Source organism: Urocitellus parryii, chromosome 8 (genome assembly GCF_045843805.1).
Source record: "Urocitellus parryii isolate mUroPar1 chromosome 8, mUroPar1.hap1, whole genome shotgun sequence".
NCBI lineage: Eukaryota > Metazoa > Chordata > Mammalia > Rodentia > Sciuridae > Urocitellus > Urocitellus parryii.
In genome coordinates this window covers 107391530-107410878 of record NC_135538.1, presented here as the reverse complement: position 1 = coordinate 107410878, position 19349 = coordinate 107391530, and positions in this window count along the sequence as shown.

Genomic DNA, 19349 nt, shown 5'->3' with positions numbered 1-19349 from the left:
GGTTCTAGGGATGGTCCCCCAATTTTGGACAGTTTGCATTCTTTAATTGGGAGGTGATGGGTAACTTTCCCGGTCAGTGCCCTGTCCCCTGATTGAAGGTTCATCTGACTGAACATGGAGCAAAGCTTGGCCGGAGGTGGGGGACAGCAGGGCCGTTAGAGGCAGCCCGGCCAGCTCCCCGTGGTACAATTACACAGGCTGGGGGCTCTCTTGACTTGGACTCTCAGCTCTGGACCTCCCCAGGATGCCCAGCTGGCCCAGGCTGCTGAATGGGAGGGAAGGGCCTAGGCTGCACGCTCTCTCACACCTGAGGCCTGTTAATAATTACCCCTGGGGAGGGCAAGGCCCCGGCAGACATCACTAATGAGCCTGCTAAGTGACAGCTGGATCCTTTCCCCCTCACCTGCTCAGGAAAACAAGATCTGGCTGAGGAATTATTTAACCCTCTTTGAGCTGGGAGCTCCCTGAGGACAGGGCTGTGATTTCCCCTCTGGCTGGGGCTCCCTGAGTCCCTAGATCCCTCTGCGTTGTTTACACAAAGCTTCTATCCACCTAGTCGATGCCTGCATTTCAGATCTACTCAGGGTCTCAGGCTGCTCTGCTTAGCATCAGCTGTAAGCAGCGCTGTCCAGTCAGAACACACGGCCCCGGTGGACATGCTTTTTAGCGGTGCATTGTGGGAAACAGGAGTCACTAGCCACATGTGGGTCCCAAGCACCACTGGAACTGTGCATCTGAGTTCCTGGATTTTTAAAACCCAATTTTAATTAATTTAAATTTAAGTAGCCACATGTGGCTTGTGGCTACCGTACGCCACAGCGCAGGTCTATAAAGTTTCATGAAGGGGCCCTTGGACGGGTGACAGGCAACCTTTATGCATCACGACCCTCCAAGCTGCCAGGCCATTGGTGAGTCGTGTCCATTTCCAGGCCTGAAGGGGTCAAAGTGATTTTCCGTGGAGCTGGTTCCTGGAAGGCCCGGGGGGGGGGGGAGTGTTCTTCGCCCCCTCCCCGAAAGCTCCCATGGGCCCAGAGGAGCAGGGAACTGGCCAGAAAGCGCCTGTTTTTAAAGGGGTCCCCAGGACCAGGCTGTCTCCCCTCCACAGGGCACGGGGCTCTCGCTGCCTGAATGAGGGAGATGGATGGAAAATCCCCTCACACAACAGGCGGATTTTCCAAGCCTCATTGGCTTCTCTGGTCTGAGCCTTCATTAAGGGGAACATGGGACAATGGAGGAGGTGGGGGTGAGGCCCTGGGCCCCTCAGCTCTCTATCATTCGGCACTGGGAACTCTATCAACGCCCCTGCCCCCCATCTTCCTGGCCCTGTGAAAGGTCACACTCACTGTCCTTTTAATAATAATAAAAGGCCCCTAACATCCAGCCAAGTCAGACTCTGACTTTGAGAAAGAAATATTCTTGCATTTTAAAGATTTGCCAGGAGAGACGTTCTGTGGTTTGGCTGTACAATTCCCTACATGTGGTAACGCATGGAAGTCTTGAAAGTCCCTGCTACGGCCAACCTGATCCTATCACACTGTAGGCCCAGCTCGTAGAACTTCTCTCTCTCTCTCTCTCTTTAAAGTTATGGCAACATTTCAAGATGGCAAGGTCAAGTGTGTGATTTCCCAATTAAAAAAAAAAAAACTTGATTAGAAGGAGAAACCACTAAGAACTGGAGCCAGAAGCATGCCAGAGAAGTAGTCAGAGAAGGCCGTGGTCCCCCCCCCCCAGAAGCAGGTAGTGCCCTCCGTAGACCCAGAATCCACGCCCCAGGGTGGTACCACCCATGTACCTCTAGCCCTGCCACATAGGTTTACAGGGCCCAAGAGAGGACCTTCCCTGAGGAGAGAGCCATGGCTTAGCCAGGGGAAGGGACTGCTAGAGTACATATCAGGTCCTATCCTACAAAGTCCCTTTTTATTTTTACCCTCCAAGCCCCTTCCAGAAAGTACCCCCTGTACATTCAGGAGATCGGTGCAAGAGTCTCAGAGGGACTGAGATGCCTGTCAGGGGAGTGAGGTCTGGTTGGCAGGAGAGACGGGGGATGAGGCTTGGCCAGGGCAGTCATGGCTAGGCAAAGGCTGGGAGAACCCCCAGGAAGCTATGGGGGCCCTTGCTGGTGTTGGGGTGAGGAGAGGAGGAGGGTGGGCACGGTTCACCCAGTGGAAAGCAGCTAAGCATGGCCAGTTCCCTCTCATGGTGGGGTGTCCAAGTCCTGGTGGAGGGAAACGGCCGGAGCAGGAGGTGTTTATGGTCCTTCCTCTCCTGGGGGCAGCAGAGCCAGCCAAGTTTACAGATGCCCAGGACTCTATAAACACACTCGGCCAGTATGTGCGTATGTGAGTGCGTGTGTGGGCGAGCGTCCCCCGTCCAAGCTTCACTTCCCAGGAGGGGCTGGCCTGACCTCCCTCACCTGGTGTGACAGAAGAGGGTGGGCTGGGTGGCTGCAGGCTCTCTTGGGCTGGTGACTCTCATGGAGGGGGTTGGTAAACATGGACAATGGGAGATCCTGGGAGCCCTGCAGACTTCCTGGGGAGGGAGGCCTGGGGATCCCGGAGAAAGGGTGTGGGAGGGAGGAAGGGCCTTCCAGGCCGGGGAACAGCAGGAGCAAGGAGGAGCGTGCATGTGTGCGTGAGTGCGTGCGTCCCACAGAACAGCAGGAAACGGTGAGCCTGGGGTACAAGAAGATGAGGTGGCTAGGGGTCCTCCAGCTAGAGGAAGCCTTGAGACCTGAGAGTTAATCGAGAAGTACTGGAAATCCTTTCACAAAATCATGGATACAAAGCCATCAAATTCCCCACCAGCACACAGGTCCCCTAGGGTGACTTTATTAGTAGCGGTAATTATCAGAAGATGTACAGTTATTGACGTGGGGTGATTCACGTGTCCAGCCTCCACGTTCTGTTCGACACTGAACTTGAGTGGCATAGTAGCTGGCATTAGGAACGGACTGTGCTCTCAATGAGGGCTCATCAGTGGCCAGGGCAGAGTGATCTGGTGGTGAAGATAGAGGGTCAGTTGTGGTGACTGGCTCTGGTCAGTGGGTGTGCCAGGGGTCAGGAGCTGACCAGGAACTGTTTTCTGGGTGTGAAACTATCGGCCCTGGAAGAAACTGACCGTGTGGCAGAGACCTCATGGTGAAGAGGCAGGAGCATCTGTCTGACATCTCAAAAGATGTGGGAGTTAGTCCAGGATCTGCCATCTCACGGGCTGGGCTGCTCTGGGCAGCTTCTCCCACATTAGCTTCTCTGAATGCGAGTCCTCCCCCCGCCACCCCGTGGGAAAGCAAGGACACCAGTTCTTCTGTCTTGTAGCGTGTGAGGTATCTGTGATTGAAATATGAACCAAATCATCATGAGGAGCACCCAGCTTATTCTCTCTGGGTCAGGTAGTTATGGGGGTGCAAGGGAGTGGCTAAAGAGTGCTCCCCACAATTGTCTACTCATTGGAATCACCTGGACATCTTTAAAAACACACCGATGTCCACTCTCACTCCAGTCTCCCACACTCTGAACTCACTGCTCTGGGTGAGTGGACATCAGAATTTTTTAAAACTCCTCGGGTGATTCTCACCCACAAACAGATTTGGAAACCAGTGGGTAAAGGCTTGTACGAAGGAGCTGAAGAAATGGGTCCTGAGCAGCCCCCTGACCTGTAAATCAACTAAGCTGGCTGACCCCAGGCTCCATTTCAAAGAGCGTCCTGCCTGTGGAAGAGGGCAGCAGCAGAGACTGAAGGAAGAACTTTGACTACACCTTACAGAGATTGCTGGGGGACTCAAGTAGAATAAACACAACGTGTCATAAACTGTAATAATGAGCACCAGGCAGCCAGGAGATGTTGACGGAGCATCCAGGATGCGGTTGGAGAAAAGCAGAGCCCCTGGACCTTCTTGGTGAAGGTCTAAATCCAGGGGGATGGACGGCAAGGCCCCTGGTGAACCGGAAGGAGTTCCTGGCCCTGAGGAGTATGTGGGATATGGATCCCCTGTTTTAAATATGATCCCCCAAATGCACTCACATTGGTTTGATTACATGTTCCGCTGCCTGTTTCAGAAAAACCACCCCCATGCCGCCCCAGAGGGTGGGTGGGGGATGGGTGGACCAGTTCTGCACCTTCTGGCTTCCTGCAGTGGTGGCCATGGGCTGTTGAGGAGCTCCTGGCAGCTTTAGCTCAGGCTTAGGGCAGCTACTGGTCAGGGTTCCAGTGTCTTGGTCTTCAGGGAAAGAGAAGTTTTCTTGTGGTCTGTGTATCTTTAAGACTTGGAGTGGGAGGGGGGACCCAACCGAGAAAATTCCTACCAGTGGGTTCCTTTGAAATGGAAGTGACATCTAGTGGTCTGAAAAAGAACTACCCAGCCGACCCCCCATCCCCAGGGCTGGCCCCTGGAGTCCCTTCCCTGGTCCCTCTCCTCCTGGGCCACAACCCTGTTCAAGAGGTCTAAGCCTCAACCATGGGCTCCCAGTAGTAGGATGACACCCGGGGCCCAGCCCAGGCTGGAACCCAAGTCCAGGCACCTGCACCCAGTCTCAACACCTGGAGGGGCCAGGCCTGGGCAGCCAGGAGAGGCCCGAGTACTGCGATCTCTCTCCAGCGTATCAGGGCTGCCCCGTGGGGTCCCTGGGTGAGGCGGGACCCTTGAGCCTCCTGCCCCTTGATTTTGAGGAGGCCCTTCCTAAGTCCAGCCCCACCGAGGTTGGAGGGCTGGGTAGGCCTCAGTGCTGAATCATCGGAAACCTGTGGCCAGGCTGCTGTTATGCAATGGCCTGCCACAGGCGGCTGGTGTCAGCACAGGCCTTTAGCCACCATTTCAGGCAAGCAGAGGGCCTCAGGGGGCACATGCACCCAGATTCAGAGCACGTGAAATGGGGACCTGCTCAGAGCCTGGGCCTTGGCACCTAAAGGGAGGAGAAGAGGGGATGAGCCCGACTCTGTGGTCTCCGAGATCCTGCACTGGAGGGTCCCCATTTTAGGGTAGACATAGCTCCTCCCCTGAGAGATCCCAAGTGAGGGTGGGGACAGGAAGAAATGACACACATGGAACAGAACTGGTGACCCTCGCAAGGCACCAGAAGAACCAGGGCAGGTGATTACTGTGCTCTGGGGGCTCCACTGGGAAGGAGGCAGGCCTTGGGGTAAACAGCAAGCGCTCAGGTTGGCAGTGCCTTTAATGATGGTGGGAGGTGGTCCTGCCTTTCATGTCCTTATACCGGGGTTTCTTCCAGTGTCTGCTTCACAGGGTCAGGAACCTCAACCCATGTTGGGCCCAAGCAGTGGTTCTAAGGCCTGAGAAAAAGGGACTAGGGGGACTAGGAGGCTTGCCGCCCTGGTCCGGACCCCTCTCACACTGGGCCTCCTTCCCATTTGCCATAGTCCCAGATGCACAGAGCCCTACTTGGGAGGTAGGATCCCTGTGTCTGTGTCAGCCTGGTCCCTGTCCCCCTCCTCCCCTGAGTGAGCCCCAGCTGCTCCTCGCCTTACTCTGTGGTACAGGAAAGTTCCTTAGACCCCTTCTTTAAGACCCTTGGGGCAGGCACATCCTTCTGGGTGAAGAAGCACCTTTCAGAGGCTCAGGAGGTCTCCAGGTAGACATCTCCCCACGTAGTCAGCCTGCTTCGGAGAGAGCTGAACAGCTCGCTACCCGAAAATCTCTCAAGTAGAAAAAGACTTGCCTAACTTTGTCTTCATTTGTATTTCAAAGAGGTACTATAGGGACACGGTCAAAAAATGCACACACACAATAAAAATTAGTGAATCTGTGTGAAGGGTGTTGGTGGTTCTTATTCTTGACACTTTTCTTTATATTTAAAATGACCTCAAAACAAAATAAAAAGCTAAAACCAAATTCAAACAGAAATGTGAGCCTCTCTCCTGTCCTCTCCTGCAGCCACCTCTCAGTTCCCTTTCTTGGAGGCCCCTGAGTTACCAGTTTCCTGTGTATCCTGCTAAAGATAGTCTAAAATATATATATTTATAAACTTTTCTCCCACACGGATGGCAGTATTTCATTCCATTGTTCGGTACCTTTTCTCTCTCACCATAATCTGGAGACCATGTGATTCGAGGCCTCTGAAGGTTGTCCTATTCTTTTTCTTGACTCCAGTGTATTCCATGGAAGAGATGGTTCAAATATAAATAAACATTTGTAGTTATTTGTAGAATGGGGTGATTCAGGGCATGGGCTTTTGAAGCAGACTTCTAGACTTAGATTCTTGCTCCAGTACAGACCACATTTTACTTTTTGTTTTGTATTGGGGATTAAACCCAGGGGTGCTTAACCACTGAGCCACATTCCCAGACCTTGTTAATATTTTATTTAGAGACAGGGTCTCACTGAGTTGCTTAGGGCCTCGCTAAGTTGCTGAGGCTGGCTTCGAATTTCCAATCCTCTTGCCTCAGCCTCCCAAGCCGTTGGGATTACAGGTGTGCACCACCAGCGTGGCTCAAACCACATGTTTCACATTGAGCCCTGTTTCTTAACATCTCAATGACTCAGTTTCCTCATTTGTGGATCAGAGAGAAAAGCAAGCATCTATCCCAAAGGGTTTTGCGAGGATACAGCAAGATAATACTTGCAAAGGGCTGGGAACAGAGTTTGGTATGCAGTCAGCACTCAATAAATGTTGGCTATGGCTCCCAAGGTTATTTTAGCAGATCCCTTTTGAAAAGGTGGGGTTGTTTCCAGGCTTTTATTATTATAAACAATGCCACAAACACATATCCTTGTCCACACGTCATTTGGTCCCCGTGGGAGTGAATCTGTAGAATAAAATTCCAGGGAGTGGAATTACTGGGTCAAAGGCCATGTGCATTTTTAATTTTGAGAGCTACGACAGGTCGCCCCTCCGTAAGGATAGTTCTAGTGACCCTGCCACCAGCTGCGTCTGACCCTGTTTCCCCAGTGATACGTGGATTTCGTTTGCACACAGCATTGCTCAAATGTCTTTGGGTACAGAATCCCGTTGTGGAGCTTCTTGGGCAATTGCCGGGTCTCTCTCCCCCATACCCACCTGAGTCTCTCGGGTATTCACGGGGAGGAGCCAGCCCACCTGGTGGGCTGGAGGGACCTAGAGCCAGTCAAAGTCTCTTTAGAGTTGGTTTTGCCAAGACCCTCTGCACATTCTTTCATCCTCCAAGTGTTTGTTCATCGTCCGGAGCTCACGGGAGGCTGACGCACTGTTGGTGGCTGCCTTTTTCTGGGGCCCGAGAGCACATCAAAATTGTTGGTTGATTATGATAAGACTCTAGATTGAGCTTGCTGGCTCCATCTCATTCCTGAGCCTGGGGCTTGCAATTTCTATTCGCATTTTTAACATTTTATCACACTTAAGACGGCCTGGCCCACAGACAGTGCCGGTACTCAATTAGCTGGGATCATGGGAAGCCTGACTGTGTGACCTGGAATGTGACTTCCTGCTAGGAATAACCCATAAACTGATCTCTCTCCCCTTCCCCTGGTGGAAAGTTGGAGTTCTCTGATAAAGAGAAAGGTAGACTGCCTTGAGACCCTGTCCTCGGCCAATGGAAACCTCATCAAAAAGCGAGTGTTCCTTACATAAAAGGGGTTCCTACTGAGTTCATTTAAGTAGATTTTCATTAAAGCCCCTTTAGACAGCTGTAACAAGGCAGAGGATTGTTTGAAGGTGGTAACTTGGAGCAGGAGAGCGGGCCTGTTATGTCTTTCACCAATTCTTAAGGTTCTGCTAACCACGGCTTGCTCATTCCCTGATCTCCTACAGGCCTGGGCCCGCATGCTCCTTTATGACTCACTCTGCTTTGGAGTGGCATGCATGCCAGACTTTCTAGGACTTTTGTGGGCTCCCTGGAATGGCCTGGCATCAAAGCCTCCAATGCCTTTTTCCTCTCCTATGACCTTGCAGATCTGACAAATGCCAAGGACTTTGCCTACGTGAGATCTGGTTTGGAGATTGTCCAGGTTGCTCAGAGTGGGCAGAAGCAAACTCTTTCCCTTTCTAGAAGCCCCTCTGAGGTCCAAGTTCAAGGTGAGGTTGTCCTTGAGTGAGGGTCAAATAGGTTTTTTTTTTTTTTCTAATTGTTTAGTAAACTTTTTTTTTTTTTTGATTAAAAGATACATGCAGCAATGGGCACAACCTCAGAAGTGTGTGTACCTCAGTGATGTCTTTTGTGCGACTCTATCCAGATGGAGAAATGGAACATTGCCAACTTTCCAGAACCCTTGCCTGGAGTCCCTTCCCTGTTGTCGCTCCCACCAAAGGCAGGCACTCTCCGTCCTTCAAGTGCTGACTGTTAGTATTGCCTGACTTTGGAACATGTCTCATTTCTTTTGTTTACCATTTAAAAATTCACTCATGTCGTGTGGGGGGTTCATTCATTCTCGTTGCTGTATAGTGTCCTATTGTATGAAGGTACAATTTTTTAATTCATTCTACTGATAATCATTGGGTTGGTCCTTGTTCGGGGCTGTTGTGAATAATGCTGTTGTAACATTCTTATCTGTGCCCCGTGGTGTGCAAATGTACACATTTCTATTATAAACCTAGAAGTAGAATGACTGTGTCAGAGGGCAGACGCTGCCAGTTTTCCCAGCATGGCTTTATCAATCCACGCTCCCAGTAGCAACATGTGAGGGTTCTAGTTCCTCCATTTTCTTACCAACGCCATTGTTGGTGGTTTTCACTTCACCATGGAGGTGACCAAATCATCTTTCTAAACTATAAATACTTTGATCACAGTCCTGTTTCTAGCTTAAAAAAAAATTTCCCTGGCATTTAAAAAAATTTTTTTTAGTTGTAAATGGACAAAATGCCTTTATTTAATTAATTAATTTATTTTTATGCGGTGCTGAGGATTGAACCCAGTGCCCCACACGGGTGAGGCAAGCACTCTACCACCGAGCCACAACCCCAGCCCTCTCCCCCAGCATTTTATCATGAAAAATTTCAAAATGCTGTAAAGTTGGAAAAACTGTACATCGAGTGCTTCTATCAATGCTGACCCACGATCTAATAAAATAATCAACATTTATTTTAATCGTTCCTTCGTAGTCTAGCCACCTATCCTCTGCCCAGCCACTGACTGCCTTATTATTATTTTTTTAATTGTCATTCCTTTTTATGGAGGTAAAACGGACACCGTAACATTGACACGGTTGAAGTATACATTCAATGATTAAGTAAATTTATGCGGTGTGCAAGCAACAGCACAAGCCAGATTTAGACACTGCTGTGACCCCCCCCCCCAAGTTTCCTTTGTGCCATTTGTCCACAGTCCCTCCTCTGGGCCCCCAGCCTCAGGCAACTACTGACTCTGTTTCTTCTCCAGGTAGTTTTGCCTTTTCCAGAAAGTTTATATATGAGGAGTCATACGAGGCATAGTGTCTTCTCTCATACAGCTCCAGGCCTTGGCGATACCTCTGGGTGGTAGCATGTGTGAGTAGATTGTTCCTGTGTATTGGTGACTAGTATTGTAATGCGTGATTATGCAATAATTTGCTTATCCATTCTTCTGCTTAATTAAGATGGCTGCTAATTATCCCAATAGGATTTTAATGATAAGCTCATATTCTGGCATAAGGACAGGCTGCTCATTTATGGAGTGCTCTATTGTATGGGAAGAATAAAGGATAGGAAGAATGAGACAGAGATGGAGAAGATGATGTTCTCCTTACTTCCATACCATCTGTCTCTGAATCAGCCGTGAAACTTGCCGACTACTCTAGTGTCAGCCACCTCCCTCTCTGAGCTGTGACATGCCTAGCCCCAGCCCACTGACCTCCCCCTGTGCTCACGGTTAGCTCCCCTGGTTGTGTCTCTTTTGTGGGTGACGATCTCATTAATTCCTATAATGTTCACAGAGCTCAGAACAATGGCTGCCACGGGGTTTGTGGAAACAATAGCCTTTGGTATCCATTTCCCTGACATCTTGCTGGGCTTTCTGAGGACAGGAATTGTGACTTTGTGTCCCTTCACTGTGGTTGCAACTCCTAGTCCAGCACCAGGCACATGCGGAGAGGACAGGAGGGATAGTGCACAGGGCAGTATATTGGGGTCCTTATATAGTCAAGGCCTGATCACCCCAAACTCAGACCCTCCCTCCACTTAGGTCCCTGAAAGGGAAATGGCCCTGGGTTGTTGTAACTCTGAGAGTTACAGTATCACCAAAGGTCTGGAGAACCAGGAAGTTCCTGCCAACAGAGGCCAAGGCAGCTACGGGAGGCTGCTGGGCCCCTCTGTTATCGAGGAGGTCTGAGCAGCCACTAGGCATTGCTAGTCCCTTCCCACCTCCCACTCAGCCCCCCACATCCCAAGACCTGATATGTCTGCAGACCCCTATCTCCCTGTCCACACATTTCTAGTAGTGGGGATGAGGGGTTCCAGGCCTTTTCCATTGATGTCCTCTTTCTTCTTTTCCACACTAAAATGACTTCCTCGGACCTGGCTATGCCTTAATGGCTTCTCTGTCCATGCAGGTTATGGTGGAAGGTTTCTGTTCTCTAAAGCAGCAGTTCTCAAACTTGAGTGATGCAGGCCAAGTGCAGAGTCTTGAGTGTTTCATTCGGTAGGTGTACGTGTGTGTGTGTGTGTGGGGGGGGGGCTGAGAATCTGCTTGTCCAGCAGGTCCAAGATGATGCTCAGGCTGCCAGTCGGGGTGCCTCTCCTGGAGAATGGAGGCTCTAAAGCTTTGGTCTGTCCTCCTGGTGACCAGTCAGGGTTTCCTCTCCTGTCTGAGGGGGACAGGAAGGGCAGAGGATATCTGTTTCCTCCCAGAAATGTTCAAATCAGAGTGATTTTGACAGTGATGGTAGAAAGCTCATACTTTGGTTGCCCTTGGCCAAAGGGTAGGGTGAGAACCAGGGAAGAGCAGATACAACATCCTGTCTCCAGCTTATCATAAAGATAAAAGTGATCGGAGCTGGAGAGGCTTCTGAGCATAAAAATAAATATGTGGGTTCATGAAAGAAGTCACTAAGCTATTTTAACTGCAGTGTCAGTAATAAACTTGATTTTGGTTTTGGAAGTGACCAGTGAAAGTTACTTGGGTCAGACAAGATAGCAAGTGCAACTTTTTGGTAATGTTCCAGGTTCCAGAATCACTCTTGGATTCTGCTCAATTTCGCAGTCAAACTAGAGGGTTTGTTGTTGTTGTTTGTTCGTGTGTTGTTGTTTTCGTTATTTATTAATTCATTTTGTTTTCTTTGGTGGTACTGGGGTTGAACCCAGGGACATTTTACCACTGAGCTTCATCGCTAGCCCTTTTTTTATTTTTTATTTTAGACAGGGTCTAAATAAAAACTTGAGGGCTGGCCTCAATCTTGTAATCCTCTTGCCCCAGCCTTCTATGTTGCTGGGATGACAGCCATGCACCATTGTGCCAGAGTTATGTGCACACTCAACCCTCAAGCCAGTCCTATACAGGAGATAATCTCATTCCCATTTTACAGTCATAGAAACTAAGGCACGGAAGTCAAATGGTGGATCCAGGATTGCAACACAAGTCTTGGTCTCTAACTTAGACTTCTTTCTTTCTGTGGTTTCACACTCTACCATAGCTGAATGCTAATCAAGAGCTTCCTGAACAATTTCTAGCCAAACTGCAGACTTAGAAGGCTGAATGAAGGCTAAGGTAAGCTCTTCCATAACCTGGGGTATGAACTCCATTCACCCCAGCTGGCTCTGTGCGGGGAAACCTGGTGTATCTACTGTCAGAAATGACATATTTGAAAACGGATTCCTCTACAGACTTATCTGATCTTAAACAGGTAAGATTGATCAGGAGGCAGATCTCCTGTGATCACTTTTAATTGTTCTTCAGCACCTGGCCAAGTGTGTGTTTAAATAAGCCAGGTGCGGTGGCTTAGTGCTTGTGCAGAGATTAGAGATGAGGCTGCATCTGCCTGGCCACCTCCAGCCCACCTGGGGGACAGATGATGATTAAGGGATGTATCTACCTCCTTTGAGTATCTGTAGAAGGTTTTGGTGGAAGGGAAACCCATTGAGCAATAGCCAGAATGCTGTTGCCTGAAAGTGTTATTGGGTCCCAGATTTGTGGTCTGGATGTCATTCCAGTCGAAGTTTATTGCTCTGTAAAGAATTTAGGCCGGGGGTGAGATAGATTATGGATTAGATAGTGACCTCTTGGGGGGTTGGGGATTTAGCTCAGTGGCAGTGTTTGCCTGGCGTTTGCAAGGCCCTGGGTTTGTTCCTTGGCCCTGAAAAGAAATACAGACCATGACCTCTTGGGTTTGGGTGGATGAGCCGTGCTGGTGGTAGGGGTGAGCATGAAGATGGAAGAGGAGGTGGGGGAGGATGTTTTTTTCTCTTCTTTCTGTGCTGTGGGTCAAACCTGAGTGTTCTATCACATCCCAGCCCAATGATGAGGTTTTGATGATTGGATGGTGTATTGAAGATGGTGACAGCATTGGTGGGGAATGGTAGTGAGAGAGGTGGGTGGGGGAGGAAAGATGGATACTGGGATGACAGGTCCAGTAGCCTGGGCAACCAGCTGGAAGGTCCAAAGCTGGGATGGAACTGTGATTGTGGTTTTGGGTGTCTGGGGAGGGTGGAGGCTGCCTGGTGGAGGCCTGGCTTTCTGATCCCCCCTGGGGTTTCCAAGGGTATTTGGAGCATTTACCAAACCTGCCCCGGCAGCCCAGGTAGGAGGGCTTTCCTGGCTGGATTTAGCAAACCTCTTTCCCTGAGAGGTCTCTCTCCCTACCACAAACAGATGGGTGCTGAGGTCAGCAGCGGGAGAAGCTGTAAGTCAGCACTAAGGGGGGTGACACTCGAGGCCAAGGGAACACAGGGCCCTGTCCAGCTAGGCCTCCTCTGAGCCTCACCCAGTAGGGAGGCAAGGCAAGAAGGCTACCCCAGGAGGCTCTGGCCAGGTTCATGGCATGTAACCCGAGGCTCAAGCTTGTTGTCCTTGTGACATGGAAATTGGAAGGGCCCTCAGGGTTGTCTGGTTTAATTCTATTCTGAGAAAAGAAAGGTATCAAGATTCCCATTTCCTCCATGAGGAAACTGTGGCCTCAGAAAGGGAAATTCACAGGATCCCATGGAGAAGCAGTCCTGCCCACACTCAGCTCCTCCTGCAAGAAGGTGTCCGTTGGTGCGCACGTCGGGGACCGTGAAGCAGGGGTTCTCAGGGACGGGAGTCATCCAGCCCAGGAAGGACCCCTGTGTCTGCCATTCACTTGGGGGGTGGGTATGACTGAGATGCTCTGTCTCCTCTTTTGTAAATTGGGAACGCTCCTTGTGTGTGGAAGCTGAGATATTGACCTCCGAGAACTAGAGTAGAATAGAGCTTACCAGAGCCTGGGAAGGGTGTGGCAGAGGAGCGATGGAGAGAGATGGCTGTCAGGGAGGATGGATAGGAAGAAGGGCTTCCAGGTTTCTATAGCACAGTCGCGTAGCTATGGTTGACAGCGGTGAATTGAGTATTTCAAAAGAGCTGGTAGAGAGGCTTTTGAATGCTCCCAACAGAGAAATGTCTGAGGTATAGATAAGCCAATGACCCTGATCTGATTATTATACATGGTATACATATACTGAGATGCCACACCATCAATATATATATTGTAACTTTTTTAGTTGTGGATAGACCTTTATTTTATTTATGTATTTATATGCGGTGCTGAGAATCGAACCCAGTGCCTCACACATGCCAGGCAAGTGTGCTACCGCTGAGCCCCAGCCCCAGCCCCAATATATATATTACTAGGTGTCAATTAAAAAGAAAAATATGTTTAAAAAAAAAACAAAACCAAAACGGGAGTGCTCAAATATGGCTCCTAGGGGGTGGGAAGGCCTAGAAGAGCTGGTATATGTGAAGTACTCCGTGAACATAGGTCCCCCCCAATCATTAGGGGGAGTCTTCTGTGTACCTCAGCATATTTGTGGGTGTGCAGGAGTGCTCTGTGTGTGAGCATGCGCAAGCCCCTGGAGGAGGGTTGTGATCTGCAGATCCTAGCCAGACCGCCATGGTGAGGGGAAGCCGCAGTGTTTACTGATCTTAGGAGGTATTAGAGGTTGGAGTCTCTAGGATTGGCCTGGTGTGGGCTGGGGTGGGGGGTCTGGAAGGGGAGGTGCTCCAGGACCCCCCAGGCTGCGGCAAACCCTGAAGATTGCGGCCCTGGAAACCAACAGGATGGGGAAAGGTGGAAGAACAGCTCTCAGGGGCTTCCGTGAAGCCGTGCCATGACTTAGGAATGTGTGCTGCCAAAGTCCCCTTGGGCATTTGTAGGGCAACCTGGGCTTGGGAGTGTCCAACCAGGAGTTAAGGAATGAGCTGGCAGACATGGGGGAGGCAGGAGAGGAAAGGAAGCAGGACTGGGCCCCCTGGGCCTCCAGAGAATTCTGCCACTGGCTCCCCTTTGCTCTGGAAGAAGCCTGAATAGGAGTCAAGTCATTTGTGCTAATTGTTGACATTTGTGTGACCCGCAGTCCCTGGGAGTTTGGGAGCCTAGTATGCAAATCCACTCACCTACATTGCAGATACTGTGACATTAACTGAAAAAAAGTGGAACCTCAGGGAACAGCTGGGGCAGAGACGGGCTCCTTCTAAACTGCCGGTAATTCCTCAATTAAATTCACAGAGGCACAATACGGCTGCAGTCCCTGAGGGCCAAGGCTAGGGCTAGACAAGGTCTTCCATCCACTGCCTCACTTCACAGATGAGGAAACTGGGGCCCAGAAAGAGGGTATGGCTGACTCAAGGTTACACAGTGAGAAGCCACGCTTGGGCCAGAACTTATTCCAGAATCATCTGTATTCATTTTCTGACTTCAACTTGCACCCAAGGACCCTTCTGATGGGCACCCTTTACCCCTCCCCCACAGGCCCTTCCACAAATCCCATCAGCTTTATTTTTTCATAGCAAGCACTACTCGACATTGTCTCTGCTGTTCATCTTCTGCCCTCTCCTTGGACTACAGTGAAGCCCCATGGGGGAAGAATTATTTCCCCCACTTTACTTGTTTTTATATTGTTAGCATCTAGAACAAGAAGCATCCAATCCATCCATCCATCCATCCATCCATCCATCCATCCATCCATCCATTGATTCATTCACAGGTCACCTCTCTAATGTGCCCTCTCCATTCTAGATGCTAGTGAAACAGAGAAGTGTCAAACCTGGTCTCTCTCTGTCCCATGGATCCCCCTGGGATCCAGCTGCCTGGAAATGAGGGGGTTCTCCTGACTTAGACATCACTGGCCCTGGCCCTGCAAGATCACCTCAAGGCAGGGAGGAGCTGGGTGAGAGTCCTTCCCCAGGCAAGTGGTACCCTGGAGTGTCAGGACACTGGCTGTCTGGGGAAGGCTGTGTTGGTGGGGGTGGGGAAGGAAGGACATGGCCATTTGCTGATGTTTGGGGTGAGTGTGGAGGGTAGAAGGCTCCAGACCCTGCGATGCATGGGGTCAGAATGGGGAGACAAAACATGTGCCTTGAGAAGAACTTTGGTTGTAGACTCCGTTTTCTTATTTGTAAAATGGGGATGATGACATGAGCCAAGGCCTGGGGGCAGGTATGGGAAAGGAGCTGAGCCTTATATGACATAATCTATCTGATGCCTTCAGCCCACTCTTGGCCCCCCAATGTGGCTGGCCTGTCCTCCCAGCGCCTTCTCATTTCCCCTGAGCACAGTGTCTGAGAAGTAGGGCTCTGTGGCTATCAGTACCCACTCACTTCTCCGGTATGGCTGATGGCCTGAAAGGTCACCCAGTTTCCTCTGTCTCAGTTGACCGGGACCCTATGGGCTCTGTGGGTGCTGTGGCTTTCCCAGCTAGGGCCCAAGCCTCTGCAGCCTCCGTGGGCTATGAGCAAGAGAACACTGGACCAGATTTTGCAAGCCTGAAATAGTTTATGGCCAGGCTGAGGCCGGGAGGAAGGAGGGCACGGCCCCAGGAATGCGGGAGGAATGCCCGGGAGGCCTGTCCCGACCCCCACCCTTCCTCAACTCCCCAGGGGAAAGGAGCACGGGCCTGAGGCCTGCTGGCTGGGCAGCAGAGAGGGAAATGGTTTAGGCCCTGAACATTCCTGGGGCTAGGGTGGCGGCAGGGCCAGAGACAGGTGTGTGTGTGGGCTTGGTCTTCCTCCAGGCAGACTACCTGGATCAGCCCTATCTCCTCCAGTTGGAGCAGGGCCTGGGTCTCCACTATCAAACTAGGAGCTCAGACTAGGGGGGATTCCTTAGATGGAAGTTCGCAGATGCTTCCCTTGGCCAGAATGGGGCAACTGCTAAAATGAACTATAAGATGGTGTCTCCACTCTGACCCTTGAGGTCACCCCTGGAAAGTGGAGTGACCTGAAGAAGGCCAGTTGAGTCTTGTGGGCCAGGAAGCAGCTACCTACAGCTATTGCCCTCCCACCCTTGTTCATGGGGACGCCTGGGGCCCCTGTTGCCCATCTGGATAGTGCACTTGACCCTGCTGGTACCATGCCCTGATCTTACTTTCCTTGCTTCTGCCTGGGGTCTAGTGGGTAGCAGGGATTGGGTATAGACGGGCCACAGTGTGCCAGACCCCTGTCCACTAATGATCCCTGCACCTTCCTGCTGGCAGGCTGGTCATCGTCCCTTTCAGGTGTGTCTGTCTGATGGAGCCAGCAGGTGGGGTGGGGGCTGGGCAGGGGCTCTGGGGTAGGGGCGGCCAGAGAGGATGCAGAAGGAACCAGAGAACTAGAGCCTGGCCACAGTCATGAAGTCTCAGTACCCTCCATTCTCAAGGCCCCGGCTCTGGTGTGGAAGACACAAATTACCAAAACTCTGGCCTCTATTGGTAGAATAGCCATTTCTAATTTCTTCACGTGCTTTTAGAACCAGCCCCATGGGGACACTCAGTGGCCAGGGTTATGGACAATATATGCAGAGTTGGGTCCATCTGTGGCAAGGATTAATGGGGGAGCTGAGATCAGAGTTTAGGATCAGCCTCTACTCAGGGTTATGAATCAGCCTGTTTTCTGGGTTGAGGGGATTAGATTTTGCCTAGGTATGATAGGTCTGTACCCAGGGCCAGGGCTAAGTACCCAGTAGTAGGGAATCAGTCTGTATTCAGGTTTCAGAGTCAATCTGCACCCCAAACCAGAGATCAGGCTATACATAGGATTAGGAATCAGTCTTTGTCTAGGATCAAGGATCAGGCTATAGAAGCGTACTAAGGGATAGGTGTGTGTTTTGCACTGGAACTGAACCAGTAACTTGGCCACAGGAAGTGACCTAGCCCACCTGGTCATAAGGCAAAGGAAACAGTTTGGAGGGGAAAGAGTTTGTTGATCCCCTGGCCACCCCACTTTGAGTACCTACCTGCAAGAGTAACTTGGTAGTGGTGCCCTCCCACTCATACCTCAGCTTCAGCTTGAGACGTAACCAGGAACAGGAGCATAAGCCCCAGGGGAACAGAACGTGGCGCCTAGGCAAGGACTGGCAAGGGGCTCAGAGGCAGCAAGGCCCGATGCTGTAGCCGGGAAGAGTACGGGGCACCTCCACCCATGGTTTTTCTGTTTACACTGCACCTCTCGGAACTCATTCACCAACAGCTCATTCTGCAAACATTTCCTGAATACCTGCCGTGCTTGAGGCCAGAGAGTCTCAAACTTGAATGCACACACAAATCACCCTGGAAGCTTATGAAAAAGGCTGGTTCTGGGGCCTGGCTCCCAGAGACTCTGGAGCAGAAAGGTGCTGGGGGCGTGTGTGTGGGAGGGGGCAGGGGTGCCCAGAAATCCTCAGTCCCTGGCAATTCTGCTGGTGGTTTTAGGACCACATTTTGGGTAGCTGTCCTCAAAAGCCTCTTCGGGATAATAAAGGATTGCAGACAATGCAGTCTGATGAGGTCAGCAAGCAGAATGGGCATTGAGGGCTTATGAGTGAAAGGTGCATGAACATTCTAAGACCCAATTTCCTGGGCACCATGGCGCACGCCTGTAATCCCAGAGGCTCGGGAGGCTGAGGCAGGAGGATCACGAGTTCAAAGCCAGCCTCAGTAATTTAGTGAGGCCCTAAGGAACTCAGTGAGACCCCGCCTCTAGTAAAATATTAAAAAAGATTGGGGATGTGGCTCAGTGGTTAAGCACCCCTGGGTTCAATTCCTGGTACCAAACAAAACAAAACAAAACAACCAAACAAACAAAAATCCCCCAAACCCAAGAAGATGTTGTAAGGAGGTAACAGTGGGTTTCTGCCTCATGTTTGACTAAAAGTTTGCTTATCTTATTGCAAAAATTCATGAAACTCACCTGTCTGACCCTCTGAAAGCCTCGCATGTGATTGGCAAGGTAGAATTCAGGCAAGCAGGCAAAAGATTAGCCTCTGAGAACAGAGGCATAAAGCAAGGCATGATTAATGCATTAAATGAGGCAAAAGAAAAGAATGCATGTAAAAAAATGTTGTGTGCATACAATGGCAAGGAAGAAAGCCATGTGTGACAGCCACTGTTATTAATAACTGACCGATCGTCTCCCAGCCATCGTCCTGCTCAGCTTGGCTTGAACTGTGGCCCTGTGCTTTGTCCCTCTCTCCCCCGTGTAGTTCTACCAGCCACAGACTTTGTCTGCTGTTGGCATGTCTAACAAAGGATGTGTGTGTTTTCCTTTTCTAAATATTACAGTATTGGTTACGCTTTGCAGACAGTGTATTTTTCTGCCCTCCACGTGCCCCTTGGCGAAGAATCCCGGTGCTGACGCGCTCAGTCATCTTGAGGACGTCACCCGAGGCAGGGAGGCTGTAAAGGACCACTCCCCCTTCTGGGGCTCACTGTCATGTGCCAGGCCTCTGGGAGTTTCCATCAGCCTTTATTTCACATTTCCATTCTTCCTTCTCTGAGCGAATGGACTTCTGGGGCTGCCCAGGAAGCAGGAACTCCAGGTGTTGCACTGCTTAGAGGTGGGGACAGGGCGGGACCATGTCTCAGGAGCCCATGGGGGAAACAGGCTGGTCCTATGATTCCAGACCCTCATGGTGAGAGAGCTGGACTTGACCTTTCGTTCCTCTGTGCTATGCTGTGGGCCACCGGGTCACAGACCTCTCTGATCTTAACAGGAAGATTTTTTCATTTATCCCAGTTTAATTTTCCTGGTTGGTTCAAGGCCAAGTATTTCAAGAGAAGTTATGGGATTTCCTGGGCTTGTCCAGCCTGAGGGACTTCCTCAGCTCTCCTGATACACCCTCCCCTTAGAGGCCTTCTCCCAGGACATCCTTCCTTCCTTCATTCATTCATTCATTCATTCATTCATTCAGCAAACATTTGTTGAGAACCCATCAGGCTCTCTGTGCAGTGTTGAGCCAAACGGCAGGCGGGGCAGGCATGGAAGCAGGTATTTTTCTCTAGCATGATGTAAACATGCAAAGGCTCAGGACAGGTAGGAGCACCTGA